We start from the raw sequence: 18,773 nt of genomic DNA, 5'->3' as shown, positions 1-18,773 counted from the left end.
CTGATAGAACTGCAAGGAGAAATAAATGAATGACCTATCATAGTTGGGGATTACAACATTCCACTGTCAGAAACGGACAAATGCAACAGGAAGAAAAACTGAAAGAATGCAACTGAACTGAACAGCACCGTTAATCAACTGCATATAATTGACATCAATTGATTACTTCATCCAACAAAAGCATAACACACATTCTTCTCAAATTCACATGGACTGTTCACCAATCACACATGGTCTTTAAAATGCATCTTAACAAATTTAAAAGAATAGAAATCATGCAATGTCTGTTCTCAGACCACAGTGGAATTAAACTAGAAATCAGTAACAGAAAGGTAGATGGAAAACCTCAAATACTTGGAATTTAAACAACACACAAACACAGGAGTCAAAGAAGGAATCTCAAGAGAAATTTAAAACTAGTTTGAACTGAATAAAAATGAAAATACAAATTATCAAAATTTGTAGGATGCAGCAAAAACAGTGCTTAAAGAGAAATTTTTATCTTTGAATGCATATATTAGAAAAGAAGAAACTTCTAAAATTAGTCACTTAAGCTTGCACCATAGAATACTAGAAAAGAAGAGCAAATTAAATCCAATGTAAGTATAAAAAAAGAAATATTAAGGAGTAAAATAAATGTCAATATATTTGAAAATGAAAATCAATGAAGAAAAATCTCTGAAAACAAAAGCCAGTTATTTGAAAAGGTCAATAAAATCTATAAGCCTCTAGCCAGGCTAACTAAGAAAAAAGTGAGAGGACACAAATTAGTATTATCAGAAATGATAGAAAATTCTTTCAGATCTCAGGGAAATTAAAAAAAATCATAAAAAGTACCATGAATAATTATATGCTCACAAATTTGACAACCTAGATAAAAATACAATGATTTTTTTAAAGATGTGATCTCCTAAAACAAGGAGCTACTACTACACACCTATTAGAATGGTCAAAATCCCTCAACTAATTGTTTTCTCACACAGGAAGAAATATATCATCAGAATAGGTCTATATCTACAAAAGAAATCAAATCAATAATTAATAGTCTTCCAAAACTAAAAACATGCGCAGATGGTTTTACTGGTGAAATCTACCAAACATTTAAGAAAGGAGTTATACCAATTCTTTCTAATGTGTTTCAGAAGATAGAAGCAGAGGTAATAGTTCCTAACTCATTCTATGAGGCCAGCAGTACCCTATTACTAAAATTAGACAGACACGACATGAAAACTACAGATCAATATCCCTCATGAACACAGATACAAAAACACTCAACAAGATATTAGCAAATCAAACCTAACCATGCATAAAATGATTACACAGTAGAACCAAGTGGAATTTATCCAAGGTTTGCAAGACTGGTTCAACATTCTAAAATCAATTAATGTAATCCATCAAATCAAAAGGCTAAAGAAGAAAAGAATCACATGATCATATCAATAGAAGCAGAAAAAGGAATTTTCCAAAACATAACATATGGTTATGACAAAAACTACAACAAACTAGGAGTAGAGATCTTCCTCAACTTAATAATAAACATATACAAAAAACCTACAGTTTGCATTATACTTAATGGGGAGAAACACAAATCTTTACCACCAAGATTAGGAGCAAAACAAAGATGTTTTCTCTCACCCACTTCTTTTCCACATTGTACTGAAATTTCTAATTACAGCAATGACATACTAAAAGAAAAAAATAGGTATATATTTTGGGAAGGAAGAAATAAAACTATCTCTTTTCACAGATGACATGACCATCTATGTAGAGAATTTGAGAGAGTGGACAAAAATAGTCCTGAACTAACAAGTGTTTACAGCAAATTAGCAGGATATAACGTTAATATAAAAAGTCAATCATTTTTCTACATACCAAAAATAAACTAGTGGAATTTGAAGTTAAACACACAATACCATTTATGTTTACCCCAAATGAAACATTTATGTTTAAACCTAACAAAACATGTGCATGATCTATATGAGGAAAGCTACATGACTCCATTGAATGAAATCAAAGAAGAACTAAATAATTAGAGAAATATTCCATGTTTATGGATAGAAAGACTTGATATTACCAAGATATCAGTCCTTCCAACTTGCTCTATAGATCTAAATGCAATTCCAATCAAAATACCAGGAAGTTATATTTTTTGATATCAACAAACTAAGTCTAAATTCTTTATGGAGAGGAATAAGATCCAGAATAGTCAACACAATACAGGAATATTTTTGAGATACTGTTGGTTCAGTTCCAGACCACCACAATGAAACAAATATCACATTAAAGTGAGTCACACAATTTTTTTTTTATTTTCCAGTGCCTATAAAAGTTATGTTTACACTGTATTGTAGTCTAATAAGTGTGCAATAGCATTATGTCTACAAAGGCAATGTACATACCCTAGTTAAAAAAATACCTTACTGCTAACCATCATCTGAACCTTCAGTGAGTCATGGTATTAACATCAGAAATCACTTATCATCATAACAAATATAACAATAATAAAAATTTTTTTAAATATATCAAGAATTACCAAAATGTGACACAGGGACACAAAGTGAGCAAATCCTGTTAGAAACAAAGAGACTGACAGACTTGCTCCATGCAGAATTGCTACACACCATCAACTTGTAAAAAAAATAATATTTGCAAAGTAAAATAAAGCAAAATTTTATAAAATGAGGTATGCCTGTATTAAAGAAGAAAAAAGTCAGAAGACTGACACTACTCAACGTCAAGATTTACTTGACGCTATTAATGTACAGCAATTAAGATAGTATGGAATTAGAAAAACTAGACTACTAGATCAATGGAATAAAATAGAGAGCCCAGAGTTAGACTCCCATTAATATAGTCAAATGAATTTAATTTTTTTTAATTATCTGTTTTTTTTTTTTTACATCTTTATTGAATTTGTTACAGTATTGTTTCTGTCTTATGTTTTGGTTTTTTGGCTGTGAGGTATGTGGCATCTTAGCTCCCTGACCAGGGATCAAATCCACACCCCCTGCATTGGAAGGTGAAGTCTTAACCACTGGACCATCAGGGAAGTCCCTTCAACTGAATTTCAATAAAGGGGCAAAAGTATTACAATGGAGAAATGATGGTCTTTCTAACAAATAGTAGTCTTTTAAAAAATTGGATACCCATATGCAGAAAAATGCAAAACTGTAAAACAGAAGAAAATGAAGATGACCATGGGTTTGGTGATGACTGTTTTAGATTGTTCCAAAGGAACAATCCATGATAGAAAATAATTACAAACTGGACCTCATTAAAATTAAGATGAAAAATGTTGTCTCTGCCAAAAGACACAGTCAAGATATTAAGAAGAACATAAGAAATACAGATGGCAAATAAGCATATGAAAAGATGCTCCACATATGTCATCAAAGAAATGTAAGTTAAAATAAGGAGATACTACTATATACACTTATCTGAATGGCCTAAATCCAGAATGCTGACAACAGCAAATATTGGCGAGGATGTGGGGTAATAGAGACTCACATAATTGGTGTTAGCACAGCTATTTTGGAAGACAGTTTGAAAGCTTCTTACAAAAATAAACATGTTCTTATCATATGATGCATCAATTATGCACCTTGGTATTTACCCAAAGAAATTAAAAACTTACACACAAAAACCTTCCCTTGAATGTTTAGAGTGACTTATTCATAATTGCATTATGATATTAATCATTATAATATATCTGATGGAAGTCCCAGAAGGAAAAAAAGAAAGAGGCAGAAAGTTTGATTGAAGTGATAGTGCCCCCAAAATTTTCAAATCTGTGGAACTAAATAGATATAGAAATTCAAGAAACTGAATGTAATTCAAGTATGATAAACCCAAAGGGATCCACATAAAGACACATTACAAACAATCTGCTAAAAATCAAATTGAAAAGAATCTTGAAAGTAGCAAGAGAAAGGCAACTTTTTGCATATAGGGGAACTTCCATGAAATTATCAGTGGATTTCTCAGTAGAAACTTTCCAGGCCAAAAGGGAGAGGGATAATGTATTCAAAATACTAAAAACAATACTGTCAACAAAAAATTCTATATTGGAAAAAAACTATCCTTCAAACATGAAGGAGAAATTAAGACTCTCACATATAAACAAAAATCAAGGGAGTTCATTACCATTAGACCTTTTCTGCAAGAAATGCTAAAGGTAGTCCTTCAGGTTGAAATGAAATGACACTAGATAGGAAAATAAAGTCATACAAAAGTATAAAGTTCTCTATTAAAGGTTAATATATAAACAAATATTAGTAACAGGTATTATTGTAATTTGGTCCCTTTTAATTCTTGTATAAAATTTAAACTACAAAAACTTAATAAATAACTATAAATCCATGTTAATGAATTTACAATATGTAAAGATGAAATTTGTGAATCAATAACAAAAAGTGGGAGATGAAGCTGTAAAGTAGTAGAGTTTTGTAGGTGATTGAAATTAAGTTAAATTAAACTGATCAGTTTAAAATAAAATGCTTAAAACTTTAAGATTTTTACTGTAAATTCAATTGTAACCACAAAGAAAATATCTATAAAATGTACACCAAAGGAAATGGAAAGGGAATCAAAGCATATCACCACAAAAATCAATAAAACCAAAAGGAAGGCAGTAAGAGAGGAAATTGAGAACAAAGAAGCTATAAAACATAGAGAAAACAATTAATAAACTGGTAATAATCTTGTATCAATAATTAATTTAAATGTAAGTTGATTAAACTCAACAATCAAAACACATAAATTAGCTGAATGGATTAAAAGTATGCTATTTACAAGAGACTCATTTTAGTCCTAAGGACACAAAGAAACTGAAAATGAAATGAAGAAAAAAGATATTCCATAAAAATGGTAAACCAAGGAGATCAGGAGTGGTCATACCAATATCCGGCAAACTAGATTTTAAGTTGAAAACTGTTATGAGAAAAAGAAGGACATTATATAATGATTAAAGTGCCAATTCACCGAGAAGGTATAACAGCTGTACATATTTGTACACCCAATATCTGGGCCCTTAATATATGAAACAAAGTTTGACAGACTTAAGGGAGAAATAAAAAGAAGACAAATAATAGCAGGAGACTTAAATATCTCACTTTGGATAGAACAGTGGATAGAACAACCAGACAGAAATAAAGAAACAGAGGACTTAACAACAATATAGACAACAATATATATAAAACACGCCACTCTAGAATAGCAGAATATACATTCTTCTCAAGGTTACATAAAATATTTTCCACAATAGACTTCATGTTAGGCCACAAAACAAATCTTAACAATTTTAAAAGATTGAAGTAAGGGAAATTATCATTTCTGGTCCATGAGGTGAAACTAGAAATCAATAGTAAAAGAAAAAAATGAAAATCCGCAAATTCATGAAAAGCAAACAATACATTCTTAAACAACACATTCTTAAATGGGTTAAAGAAGAAGTCACAAGAGAAATTTAAAAATACTTTGAGAAAAGAGAAAACAAAAACAAAATATGGATGGCAGCATAAGCAGTGCTAAGAGGAAAACTTAGAGCTGTAAGCACATACATTAATAAAGAAAAAAGTTTCAAATCAACAACTAATTTTACACTGTAAGGAATTAGAAAAGAAAAAAAAAAACTAAACCTAATTCTGTCAGCAGGAAGAAAATATTAAATATTAGAGCAGAGATAAGTAAAACAGAGAATAGAAAAACAGAAAATAATCAATAAAACTAAAAGTTGGTTTTAAAAAAAAAATCAACAAAATTGACAAATACTAAATTAACTAAGGTAAAAAAGAGAAAACACTCAAATAACTAAATTCAGAAATATAAAAGCAGGCATTAAACAACAGAACAGAAATAAAAAGGGTTAAAATAGAATACTATGAACAATTACATGCAAACACATTGGATAACCTATAAGAAATGGATCCTTTCCTAGAAACACATGACCAACAGAAACTGACTCATGGAGAAATAGAAAATCTTAACAAAACAATAACTAAAAAGGGAAATGAATCAGTAATCAAAAACCTCCCAAAAAAGAAAAGCTCAAAACTAGAGATTACATCATTGGAGAATTCTACCAAATATTTAAAGACAAATTAACACCAACTATTCTCAACCTCTTCCAAAATATTGAAGAGAAAGGCACACTTCCAAGCTTATTCTATGAGGTCAGCATTACCCTGACACTGAAGCCAAAGATACTACAAGAAAAGAAAATTAAGGACCAACATCCCTGATAAATATTGATACAAATACTCTAAACAAAATATCAGGAAACTGAATTCAGCAGCATATCAAAAGAATAGTACACCTTGACCTAGTGGGATTTATACCTGGAATGGAAGGATGTTTTAATACAAAAAAATCAATCAATGTAATACATCACATTAACAGAATGAAGGATAAAAACCACATGATCATCTCAATTGATACAGAAAAAGCATTTGACAACATTCAATACCCTTTCATGATAAAAAACACTCAGCAAAAAGTGACCAGAAGAAAACTACCTCAACATAATAGAGGTCATATATGAAAAGCCAACAGCTAACATTGTACTCAGTGGTGAAAGACTGAAAGATTTTCCTCCAATATCTGCAATAAGACAAGTAGCCGACTTTCATAACTCCTATTCAATATAGTATTGTTAGCCTTAGCCAGAACAATTAGGCAAGAAACAGAAATGAAAGGCATCCAAATGACTTTCCAAATAGAAAGGAGGAAATAAAATTATCTCTGTTTGAAGATAACATTATCTTATATGTAGAACACTCTAAAGACTTCACCAAAAAATATCAGAACTAACAAATTCAACAAAGTTGCAGAACAAAAAAATGAACACACAAAAATCAGTTGCATTTCTATATACTAAAAATAAACATTCAAAAAAGAATTAAGAAAACTTAATTTGTGATAGCATAAAATAAAATACTTAGTAATAAACCTAACCAAAGAGGTGGAATACTTGTACACTGAAAACCTCAAAACATTGACAGAAAAAAATCAAAGGGAAAAATAAATGAAAATATAACCCATGTTCATAGATTGGAAAACCTTATATTAAGTTTTTAATACTACCTAAAGCCATCTAAAGATTCTAAAGTTATATCTGTCAAAATCCTAGAAGCATTTTTTGTGTAAATAGGAAAAAAAATCCTAAAATTTATATATTCCATGGGATCTGCAAACAGCCAAAACAATTTTGAGAAAGAAAAACAAATCTGGAGACTTCACACTTTCTGTTTTCAAAACATATTACAAAAATACAGTAATCAAAACAATGTGGCACTGGCATAAATGCAGACCTATAGACCAATGGAGTAGAATAGAGAACACAGAAATAAACCCTCCAATATATGATCATATGATCTTCAACAAGGGTGCCAAAACCACTCAATGGGGAAAGACAATGTCTTCAAAAAATTTACCTAGGGCTTCCCTGGTGGCGCAGTGGTTGAGAGTCTGCCTGCCAATGCAGGGGACACGGGTTCGAGCCCTGGTCTGGGAAGATCCCACATGCCACGGAGCAACTAGGCCCGTGAGCTACAATTACTGAGCCTGCGCGTCTGGAGCCTGTGCTCCGCAACAAGAGGCCGCAATAGTGAGAGGCCCGCGCACCGCGATGAAGAGTGGCCCCCACTTGCCGCAACTAGAGAAAGCCCTCGCACAGAAACGAAGACCCAACACAGCCATAAATAAATAAATAAAAATTAAAAGAAAAAAAAAATCTTAAAAAAAAAAAAAAATTTACCTAGGACAACTAAATATCCACATGTAAATGAATTATTTTAGATCCTTACCTTACACCACATACAAACATTAACTCAAAATGCATTCAAGACCTAAATGTATGACCTAAAGCTATAAAATTCCTAGAAGAAATAAAAAGAAAAATCTTCATAGTATTGGGTTTAGCAATGATTTCTTGGATATGGTACCAAAAGCACAAGCAACAGAAACAAAAATAGACAATTGAGACTACATAAAATTTAAAAACCTCTATGTAGCAAAGAAAACAACCAATAGAGTGAAAACACAATCTATGGAATGGGAGAAAATATTTGCAAATAATATACCTGAAAAAAGGGTTAATATCTAGAATAAAAACTCCTAAAACTAACCCTAACCCTAATCCTAAGCAACAACAACAAGAAAATAATGCATTACAGATGGGCAAAAGACTTGAATAGACATTTCTCCAAGAAGATATACAAATGACCAACAACATATTAAAAGATGTTCACCATCAATAATCATGAAAGAAATGCAAATAAAAATTACAATGTGATATCACCTTATACCATTAGGGTGGCCACTATCAAAAACAACAACAAAAACAAACAAAAACCAGAAAATAACAAGTGTTTGTGAGGATGCAGAGAAATTGGAATCCTTATGGTGGGATTGTGAAATGGAGCAACGACTATAGAAAATAGTATCATTTATTCCAAAATCTAAAAATAAAATGATCATATGATGCAGCAATCCTACTTCTTGGTATATTTTGAAAGCATGGTCTCAAAGCTGAATTTTCACACTCATGTTCATAGCAGCATTATCCACAAAAGCCGAGCAACCCAAATATCTATTAATGAATAGATGAGTAAACAAAATGTGATATAGACATACAATGGAATATTATTCTGCCTTATAAGAAAGGAAATCTTGTCACATGATACAACATGGATGAGTCTTGAGGACATTATACTAAGTGAAATAAACCAGTCATGAAAAACAAATACAGCATGATTCTATTTATATGAGGTATCTAATGTATTAAAAATTCATAGAAATGAAAAGTAGAAGGGAGGTTACCAAAGACTGGATGAGGGGGGAAATGGTACTTATTGTTTATAGTGTAGAGAGAGTTTCAGTTTTTCAAGATAAAAAGTTCTGGAAATACATTTCACAACAATATGAGTAAAAAAAAAAAAAAACACACAATATGAGTGTACATAGCACTACTGAATTGTATACTTAACACTGTACACTTAACAAAGTATTGTGCATTTTATGTTGTGTGTTTTTGACCACAACACCAAACAGCGAAAATTAAAATTTTAGTAATTTATATATTGATCAACTTTCATAATAAAAAATGGTCATACTTATTAAGATTTTTAACATATGATTTATCAGAATTGAGAAGGGGAATTTAAATAAAAACATGGAACTTCCCTGGCAGTCCAGTGGTTAAGAATCCATGGTTCCACTGCAGTGGGTATGGGTTTGATCCCTGGTCAGGGAACTAAGATCCCACATGCTGTGCAGTGTGGCCAAATAAATAAAAACATGAAAATAAATAAGACATTCTTGATGTGTGCCTGTGTACATGCTAATAACAATGAGAAAATATTCTTACTGAGAACTAAAAATATATTTTTTAGATAAAATTTTTCAATTTGTAATTTCTACAAACTCCTCCACACAGTTTTATAAAACTGAAATATATTTCTTATATCATCATATATATTCATAGAATGATATGATTTTCAAAACACAGTTGCAAAATTACATGTGGAATGCATTTTTATGCTGATTACACTCTGTAACTTAGGCTGCCCTGTTATTAATATCCTCTTGTTAACATGGATATTAAGTGCTGGGAGTACATTCTGTGAATCTTGATTCCTAGAATAACAAGAAGCATACTGCTATATTTCTCATATGTAAGAGAATCTGAGTGTGCCTAAAAAGACCAATGGACTGTCAACTATTTTTTTATATATCTGAATCAATATATAGAATATTCACTACTCATACTTTAGAGTAGTTTTCTGTCATTTGAAGTTAAGAATTTAATAATAATACATTTGGAACATAATTTAAAAACAATACAGCTATTTAATTGGACATGGTTTTATCTATACTGTTCAATCTATTTATGTTTACTAACTGTCTATAATTATATTCTACATTTTTGGAGCTCTTGTTTACAAAATTATTAAATATTGTTATCACTCCAACGCTAAAATTTAAGGTTAATTCCATTCAGTTTGTGATTCAAATATTTGTTCGTCTATGAATTTTGTTGTAAAATAGCATTTGGCTAAAAGCCTCTCATGCATAGTTACCCAGAATTTCTCTAAAATGCCCACAGGTACTCCCTAAAACAGCAAACAATCAACAACACACAAAGCTAAAACTGGCAGGCAGCAGAGTGTCAGAATTTGGGCATAGTATACAATAACCTTAAGGTTCACAGAAATAGATTGAAGAAAGCATATCAAGAATCTGAACTTAGGGCTTCCCTGGTGGCACAGTGGTTGAGAATCTGCCTGCCAATGCAGGGGACACGGGTTCGAGCCCTGGTCTGGAAAGAGCCCACATGCCATGGAGCAACTGGGCCCGTGAGCCACAAGTGCTGAGCCTGCGCGTCTGAAGCCTGTGCCCCGCAACAGGAGGGGCCGCAATAGTGAGAGGCCAGCGCACCACGATGAAGAGTGGCCCCTGCTTGCTGCAACTAGAGAAAGCCCTCGCACGAAATGAAGACCCAACACAGCTAAATAAATAAATAAATAAAGTAGCTATTAATTAAAAAAAAAAAAAAAGAATCTGAACTCAATAAACTGAACTTGTCTGAGAGAAGAAATGTGAACATTTCTTTTCTCATCATACATTCCCATACTTAGAATCCATTTTCCCTACCAACCAGAAAAAGGGACAGTGATGCCCTATCTCAACATAGGTACATTAAAAATAATGACTCTTTTGGGAATTCCCTGCCGGTCCTGCGGTTAGGACTTGACACTTTCACTGTCGTCGCCTGTGTTCAATTCCTAGTCGAGGAGCTAAAATCCTGCAAGCCGCGTGGCGAGGACAAAAAAAAAAAAATAATGACTATTTTATGTAGCTTTTGTTTATTTTTGTGAACAGGAAATGCATGTACATAGTGCAAAATTCAAGGGTACACAGTTAAAATCTCCCTCTTTTCCAGTCCTTAGCCAGTCAATTCCGCTCCCCAGAAGCAACTAAATTACAAAGAATGTCTATGCATAACAAACCACATAAATTTGTTATTTTTTAAAAGGAATAATCAATAGGCTTTAGTAATTTTTAGGTATCTTTCTTACTCACAGTGAGTCCAATGTTTTTCAGGAGACCTTCACACTTTGGCTAAGGGAAGCTCAGTTACCCTCGGTTACTCTGCAAAAAAAGCACTTTCTGTATGGGATTCACAAAGTCTATGGCACTAGGCCCTTGAGAAAGTGCTCTAGTTTCTCATCTTCTCCAGCAGGACCATCTAGTCTAGATAGTTTTTTTCTACCTCTGTTCTCTTCTCACTGGAAAACAATGTCAGGAACAGAAAGGCCTTCCGAAGAAGAGGTTTCTGGCCTTGAAACCAGGATTTCTGGATTGTTGAGTGCTATCATCCCAGTTATTATTGTTACTGTTGTTGTTTTCTTTATATTTATTAACAATTTCAATTGAAAAGTTACAAAATTTGTACAAAAACTGCTTTATCTGAATGATTTTAGAGTAGATTGAGGATATGATATCTTCATGATGATTGTTGTAGGATCTTTCAGATATGTTGGTTATCAATGAATAATTAGAGCATTATTTCAACATACCAGGACATTCTCCTCTATATCCATTGCAAAACCATCATGATCAGAAATTTAGCACTAAGATAGTACTACCATCTAATCCCTAGATTCTATTCAAGTTCCATCAAAAGTTTCAATAATGAAATGGGCCATTTCAAGATCATGCATTACTTTTGGTTATTATTTTCTTCAGTGTCATTCAGTCTGAACAGTTCCTCAGAATTTTGAATATCACAGGACAATTATTTCTCAGAATGTCCCTCAACTTGACTGTGTCTGATATTTCCTCATAATTATAGTCTAGATTTATTTTATACATCTTTGGCAGAACTATCACAGAAGTTATATGGTGTTCTTATTTCAACATAGCAAGTTGCACACAGTTCTTCCATCATGGATGGTGTTAATTTTGATCACTTGAATAAAGTGTACTCAGCCAGATTTCAGCTCTATAAATTTATGCTTAATCAATAAACCAGTGCCTAGCAGGATTTACCTATGGGTATTCTCAGTCTGTGACTTCTGAAAGTGGTCAGGGAATATCAATCCTTATTTTTTCTAGAATGTATTTCCTTTGAGTTATGTCCAATCGTGAAGTAAAATTAATTGATTCATTTACTCAGTAAAAAAATTATTAAGGTTTTATTATATGTCAAGCACTGTCCTAGGAACTAGAGTCCTTTTGTATGTATTATGAAGAAATAAGGGATATGACTGTGTCCCTATGGGAAGAACAGACATACATCTCACCTGGTCCTTGTCTCAAGAGTGGAAGGCAGTTTCACAAAAGTAAGAAGTAACTCTCATTTTCTTGGTGGCATGGGAATCAGGGAGGCAAGAAACACGTATGACTCAGTCAACAAGACAAGAGAAGGCATGAATGCTTGCTTCTTTGATTATCTTAAAGAGGAGAATGCAGGCACTGGGGTATTCTACTGCACATGGTCCATTGGAAGGAGACTTCACCCCCACAGTTTTCCCTTGTTTTTTAGGGAAATTGTGAAAAGTGTTATAGTCACAACTTGTATTGCAGCTACCTCTCGGCCAGATTGTTTAAATTTATGGTGCCTGCTGTTGAAAAATAATCTCTGGGAAATCTGGGTACCCAGAAGCACTTGGAGACTTGAATGGCCCTGGGACATTCCAACTCCTCTGGTTAAGGTAGTTTGCCAGATTTAGCAAATAAATACACAGGAAGCCAGTCAAATTTGAATTTCAGGTTAACAACAAATATTTAATATAAATATGCATTGTTCAATATTTAGGTCCTACTTATGCTAAATTATTATTATTATTTTCTTTTTTGGCTGCATTGGGTCTTCACTGCTGAGAGCAGGCTTTCTCTAGCTGTGGTGAGTGGGGGCTACTCTTCGTTGCAATGTGTGGGCTTCTCATTGCGGTGGCTTCTCTTGTTGCAGAACACAGGCTCTAGGCATGTGGGCTTCAGTAGTTGCAGCACGCAGGCTCAGTAGCTGTGGCATATGGGCTTAGTTGCTCCATGGCATGTGGGATCTTCCCAGACCAGGGATCGACTCATGTCCCCTGCAGTGGCAGGTGGATTCTTAACCACTGCAGCACCAGGGAAGTCCCACTAAAGTATTATTTGTTGTCTTTCTTTTATTTAGATTTAACTGAGCATCCTGTAGTTTATCTAGCAACCATACTGTAAGGATGAGAAAGACACTAGTGTAGTAAGTGTAGCCCCACTCCTGCTGAGGGAAAGGGGAGTCTCAATCCCTGTTATCTTATTGTTCAGGCAAAGCAGAAAGAGCATCTTGGATCACTTATGGACAGTTTTTCTTATTACACCATAAGGAATTAATATTAAACCTAAAATCTTTGCACATTTGTCTCTCTCAAAAGTACATATGATTCATGTGGTTTCATATGTTTCTATCTTAATGGCTATATCTATTGAGTCTCTTTTTGTAGACTTAATTTTGTAAGAAATATAATCATATTTCATATAACTCACTGTAAGGGGTTTTTTTTGGAGGGGGGCTTGGTTTTGATTTTATTTAAATAATTCTATCAACACTGAAGAACACATGTCAATGAAGAAATCTCTCCCCTTTCTCCGGGTCATGGGTGTGTGTACTCTAAGGTCAAGTGGTAAAAGATATAGACTGGAAGAAATGGGTGACACATTTTTATTTGCCAGATACATATTTGCACCCCTTACCTTAAATCCCCTTTACCTCACTTTCCTGCCAACAGAATTCACAAATTTTTGCCTGCATTCAGCTAAGTATAGGCATATCCTCTAAAATACAAATAGATTGCATTATGTATCTTAAGCAATATTTTTTCTTTCTAATGAAGTGAATTTCAAGGAGAAAATACTCTTCTTTTCTTTGGAGGCAGTGTAATAAATATGATGCCAAGATCTATGGCAGCTGTCCAGTGATCCTGGAAGAAAAGACAGAACTAAAGCCAACAGCTGAGGTTGACCGAGAAAAATATGAAAATCCCCAGGGTCTTGATGACATAATTGTGTGCTAAATTAAACAGACCTCCTGAGTCTTGCTTTATGGTTCAAAGAATGTCCTTATTTATTATAATGGAAAAGAATCTGAATATATATATATATATATATATATATATATATATATGTATATATATGTATATACAAATCACTTTGCTGTACACTTGAAACTAACCCAACATTGTAAATTAACTGTACTTCAATAAAAAATGAAAGAAATCTGAATAAAGTATGGTCTTTAGTTAAAAAAAAAAATAATGCCCTTATTTCTTAAGTCATTGTCAGTTGGGTTGTTTGTTACTTGCTGCTGAAAGAGCGCCATCTGGTTCTCATCATCAACTGTCCATTATGATATTTACTGATTCATCCATCACCCTGCTGGGTTCTTAGTTGTCCATGCATATGGGCTGTCACTGAATCTTTCTTCAATTAAATCTTCAAAGGTCTACTGAAGGAAATCATTTTTATGCTTCTACTGAGGAAACACTATGAGGCTGTTTAAGATCTTATGCTTAGGTTCTTCACACAGATCTGTTTTATTCTGGGGTTCTCTAGTCCTATTTCTTCCCCTAGTTCTACCAGGAAAACAAAGCATTTTCTCTATTATCCTTTCAAAAGCGTATTGTTTATGGTGTGTGTTCTCTCTACTCTCCTCAAGGACTAGTCATCTGAAATTCAAAAGTTAGAAGAAACTGCTTTATCTAACATTGCCTTCTATGGAGCAGTGAGCATAGAACAGTAAGTTCTGCTGAAATGGGTGAGGGGGCAAGAGAATCAGAAGACATCAGAAAACAGTTTCATTAATATTTCAAAATTATGAAACTGGTGCACACACACATTTAAATTTATAAAGTCATTCTCAACAAGTTCCCTTGTTGTCTTCATTCAGTCCTATGTGTGTGTGTGTCAGGAACAGGTTGGGGAAAGCACTTCCAGTATGCTTTTCAAAAGATTTTGGAAATAGGAAGTTATTTCTATCCATTTCAGGTCATTTTCTGGTATGTAGGGTGAGCAAAACTGGTTATATATTCAACAATTAATGTCACTTAATGGCTTCTTATGTTTAGCTATCAGGCTAAACTTATGCTAAATATATATATGGCTAAATATACACTGTATTCTATTGAAAAGACTAACTCTAGAGGCATTTTATAGAGAGCCTTTTGAGACTCGACCCCAATATCTGATAATAGATGGATAGAATTAGGGGACATGTAATTCTAAAGTTTTATTGGTTAGAGGCAAAATTCACTGGGGAGAAGTTCACCTTTTGGGAGAAGTGAGAGTAAGGAAATCACCTAAATGGGCCTTTGGTGATATAAATGTGAAATAAGATTATTTTAATGAAGATAAGGTTTTGAAGCTATATTAAATTGCTCTACATATTAATGTCTAAAATTGTTTTCCTCTGAGAAAAACTGACTCCTTCCAAGAAGAATATTATGCTGCTGTTGAAGTCTGTTCTATAGAATTATGCAAGGGATGAACAGCTCTATTTCCTCCCAACTTACAGTGAAAAAAAGGTTGAGCAGATAGGCCCCAGATTGGTTTTAAGAATACTACTTACTGAAGATACTGTTTTTCTTCATTGTATATTCCTGCTTCCTTTGTCGTAGGTTAATTGGCCACATAAGTATGGGTTTATTTTGTTCCACTGATCTACAGATATGTTTCTGTGGCAATACAATAGGGTTTTAATTACTTTAGGTTTGTAGTTTAATTTGAAATCAGGGAGCATACCTCCAGCTTTGTTCTTTTTTTTCAAGATTATTTTGGCTATTCAAGACCTTATGTGTTTTCACACAATTTTAGAATTACTTGTTCTAGTTCTGATAAATGCCAGTGATATTTTGATAGGGATTGCATAGAATCTGCAGATTGCCTTGTGTAGTATGGTCATTTTTAACAATATTAATTCTGCTAATCCATGAGCATAGTGTATCTTTCCATTTGTTAGTGTAGTCTTCAATTTCTTTGATCAATGTCTTATAGTTTTCTAAGTACAGGTCTCTTCCCTCCTTGGTTAGATTTATTCTTATTCTTTTTGATACAATTGTAAACAGGATTGTTTTCTCCCTTTCTCTTTCTGATAATGCAGTTAATATATAGAAAAACAACAGATTTCTGTATATTAATTTTGTATTCTGCAACTTTACTGAATTCATTTATTAGTTCTAATAGTTTTTTTTAGTGGAGTCCTTAGAGTTTTCTACATATAGTATCTGCAAATAGTGACAGGTTTACTTCTTCCTTTCCAATTAGGATTTCCGTTATTTATTTTTCCGATCAGATTGCTGTGGGTAGGGCTTCCAAAACTATATTAAATTAAAGTGGCAATAGTGAGCACCCTTGTCTTGTTCCTGTCCTTAGAGGAAATGCTTTTAGCTTTTCCCCTTGATTACGATGTTGGTTGTAGGTATGTCATATATGGCCTTTATTATGTTGAAATATGTTCCCTCAGTACTCAGGTTGAGAGTTTTTAATCATGAATAAATGTTGAATTTTGTTGAATGCTTTTTCTGCATCTATTGAGATGGTCATATAATGTTGATTCTTCAGTGTCTTTGTCTGCTTTTGATATCAGGATGAGTTTGGAAGTTTTTCTTTCTCTTCAATTATTTTTGGAATAGTTACAGAAGGATAGGTGCTAACTTTTCTTCAAATGTTTGATGGAGTTCTCCTGTAAAAGCTCTCTGGTCCTGGATTTTTGTTTTTTGACAGTTTTTAAAATTTATTTATTTTTTAATTTCACCAATTCAATCTCATTACTGCCAATTTCTCCTCCATATTTTCTATTTCTTCCTAAGTCTTCAGAGATTCTTTTAGATTGTCTATTTGATTGGCATAAAGTTTTTCATAGTAATCTCTTATGATCTTTAGATTTCCATGGTGTTGGTTGTAATTTCTCTTTCATTTCTGGTTTTATTTATGTGGGACATCTTTTGTTTGTTTGTTTTTTTTTTTGAATCTGGCTAAAAGTTTATCCATTTTGGCTATTCTTTCAAAGAACAACTATTATTTTCATTGATAGTATATATTCTTTTAGTCTCTATTTATGCTCTGATCTTTATTATTTCTTTACTTCTATCAACTTTGGGTTTTGTTTGTTCTTCTTTCTCTCGTTGCTTTAGGGTAAGTTTAGATTGTTCATTTGAGGTATTTTATTTCTTGAAATAGTATATTATTGTTATAAACTTCCCTCATTTAGTGCTTTTGCTGTGCCCCATCAATATTGGATCATTGTCTTTCCATTTTCTTTTGTTTCAAGATATTATTAATTTTACTCTTTGATTTCATCACTGATCCTTGGTTGTTTAATAACATATTGCCCAACATCACCTGTTTCTGTTTTTTGCAGTTTAGTTTTAGTACTTGATTTCTAGTGTCATACTGTTTTGGTTGGAAAAGATGTTTGATATGATTTCAATCACCTTAAATTTATTGAGACTTGTTTTGTGGCCTAGCATGAGATCAATTCTGGAGACTTTCATGTGCACTTAATAAGAATGTGGATTCTGCTGCTTTAAGATGGACTATTCCATATATGTTATAATATATTATGTATATTATTCTATGTATGTCATATTCTATATAATATATTATACAGAATATTATATTTTATATATATCATATACAATATTATAATTATTATAATATAAAATATTTAATATTTTATATATAATATATTTCATATATTATAAAATATATAATATTATATATGCATATTATATATTTCATATGTAAAATATTTTAAATTATATATTTAATATTAAAATATGTATTTTATATTTATATTTTTTATATAATATATGTATAATATACATACATTATATGTATATATGTATGTATGATATATAATATATTTTATAATATACTATATAAATAAATTATAATATAAAATATATAAATTATAATATATATTATAATGTATATACTATATATTATATATGTTATATATATAAAATATATATTCTTATAATATATTCTACTACATATTTTTAACATATAAAATATATTACACTATTTTATATATTATACAATGTTAAATATAATATTTTAATATCAAAATTTAATATTTTTATATTAAAATGTTAATTTTTAACATTAAAATGTTGCATATTTTATATTTACACTTGTATATAATATATGTATAATATATACATATATGTATGTATAATATATAATATATTTTACATGTTATATACATTATCATAACATATTATATATTATATATAGATAATGTATACTAATTATATAATTATATGTTATATAATTATAATTCCATAATTATAATTATAGTTACTATTATAATCATTATTATAATTATCATATTAATATATAATAATATAATTATATATTATCTATTATATAATAGATTATGTTTTATAATATATTATATTTTAAATATTTTAATATTACAATATATATTTATATATAATTTATGTATTATATATACTTACATGTATATATTTATAATATATGTATATATATATATCTAATATACATATAATATATGTATACACATATAATACATATAATATATATGTATTTTATATTATATAATTCCATATATATTCCATATATATTATATATATTTTATGTCTATCTGATCTAGAGTTTTATTTAAGTCCAGCGAGTCTTTACTGATTTTCTGTCTGGATGATCTGTCCGTTTATGTAAGTGGGATTTTAAAGTCTCCTATTATTGTATTACTGTCAATTTCTCCCTTTATGTAC

The 18,773-nt window shown here is 31.5% G+C and overlaps 1 long non-coding RNA gene across 1 annotated transcript; it reads right to left on the bottom strand.

The window, feature by feature from the left end:
- Window positions 1-5,735: 5,735 nt before the first annotated feature.
- LOC309615946 lies at window positions 5,736-17,992 on the bottom strand. Its single transcript, XR_014237164.1, has 2 exons — window positions 7,754-17,992; window positions 5,736-7,430 (listed from the first exon to the last, which is right to left on the bottom strand). It is a non-coding gene; the product is annotated as an uncharacterized lncRNA (long non-coding RNA).
- Between the last annotated feature and the right edge of the window lie 781 nt (window positions 17,993-18,773).

The sequence above is a fragment of the Balaenoptera borealis genome (assembly GCF_965194805.1).
Source record: "Balaenoptera borealis genome assembly, chromosome: 18".
NCBI lineage: Eukaryota > Metazoa > Chordata > Mammalia > Artiodactyla > Balaenopteridae > Balaenoptera > Balaenoptera borealis.
The sequence above is the reverse complement of the archived record's forward strand: the minus strand, read 5'-3'. Positions and strand labels throughout refer to the sequence as shown.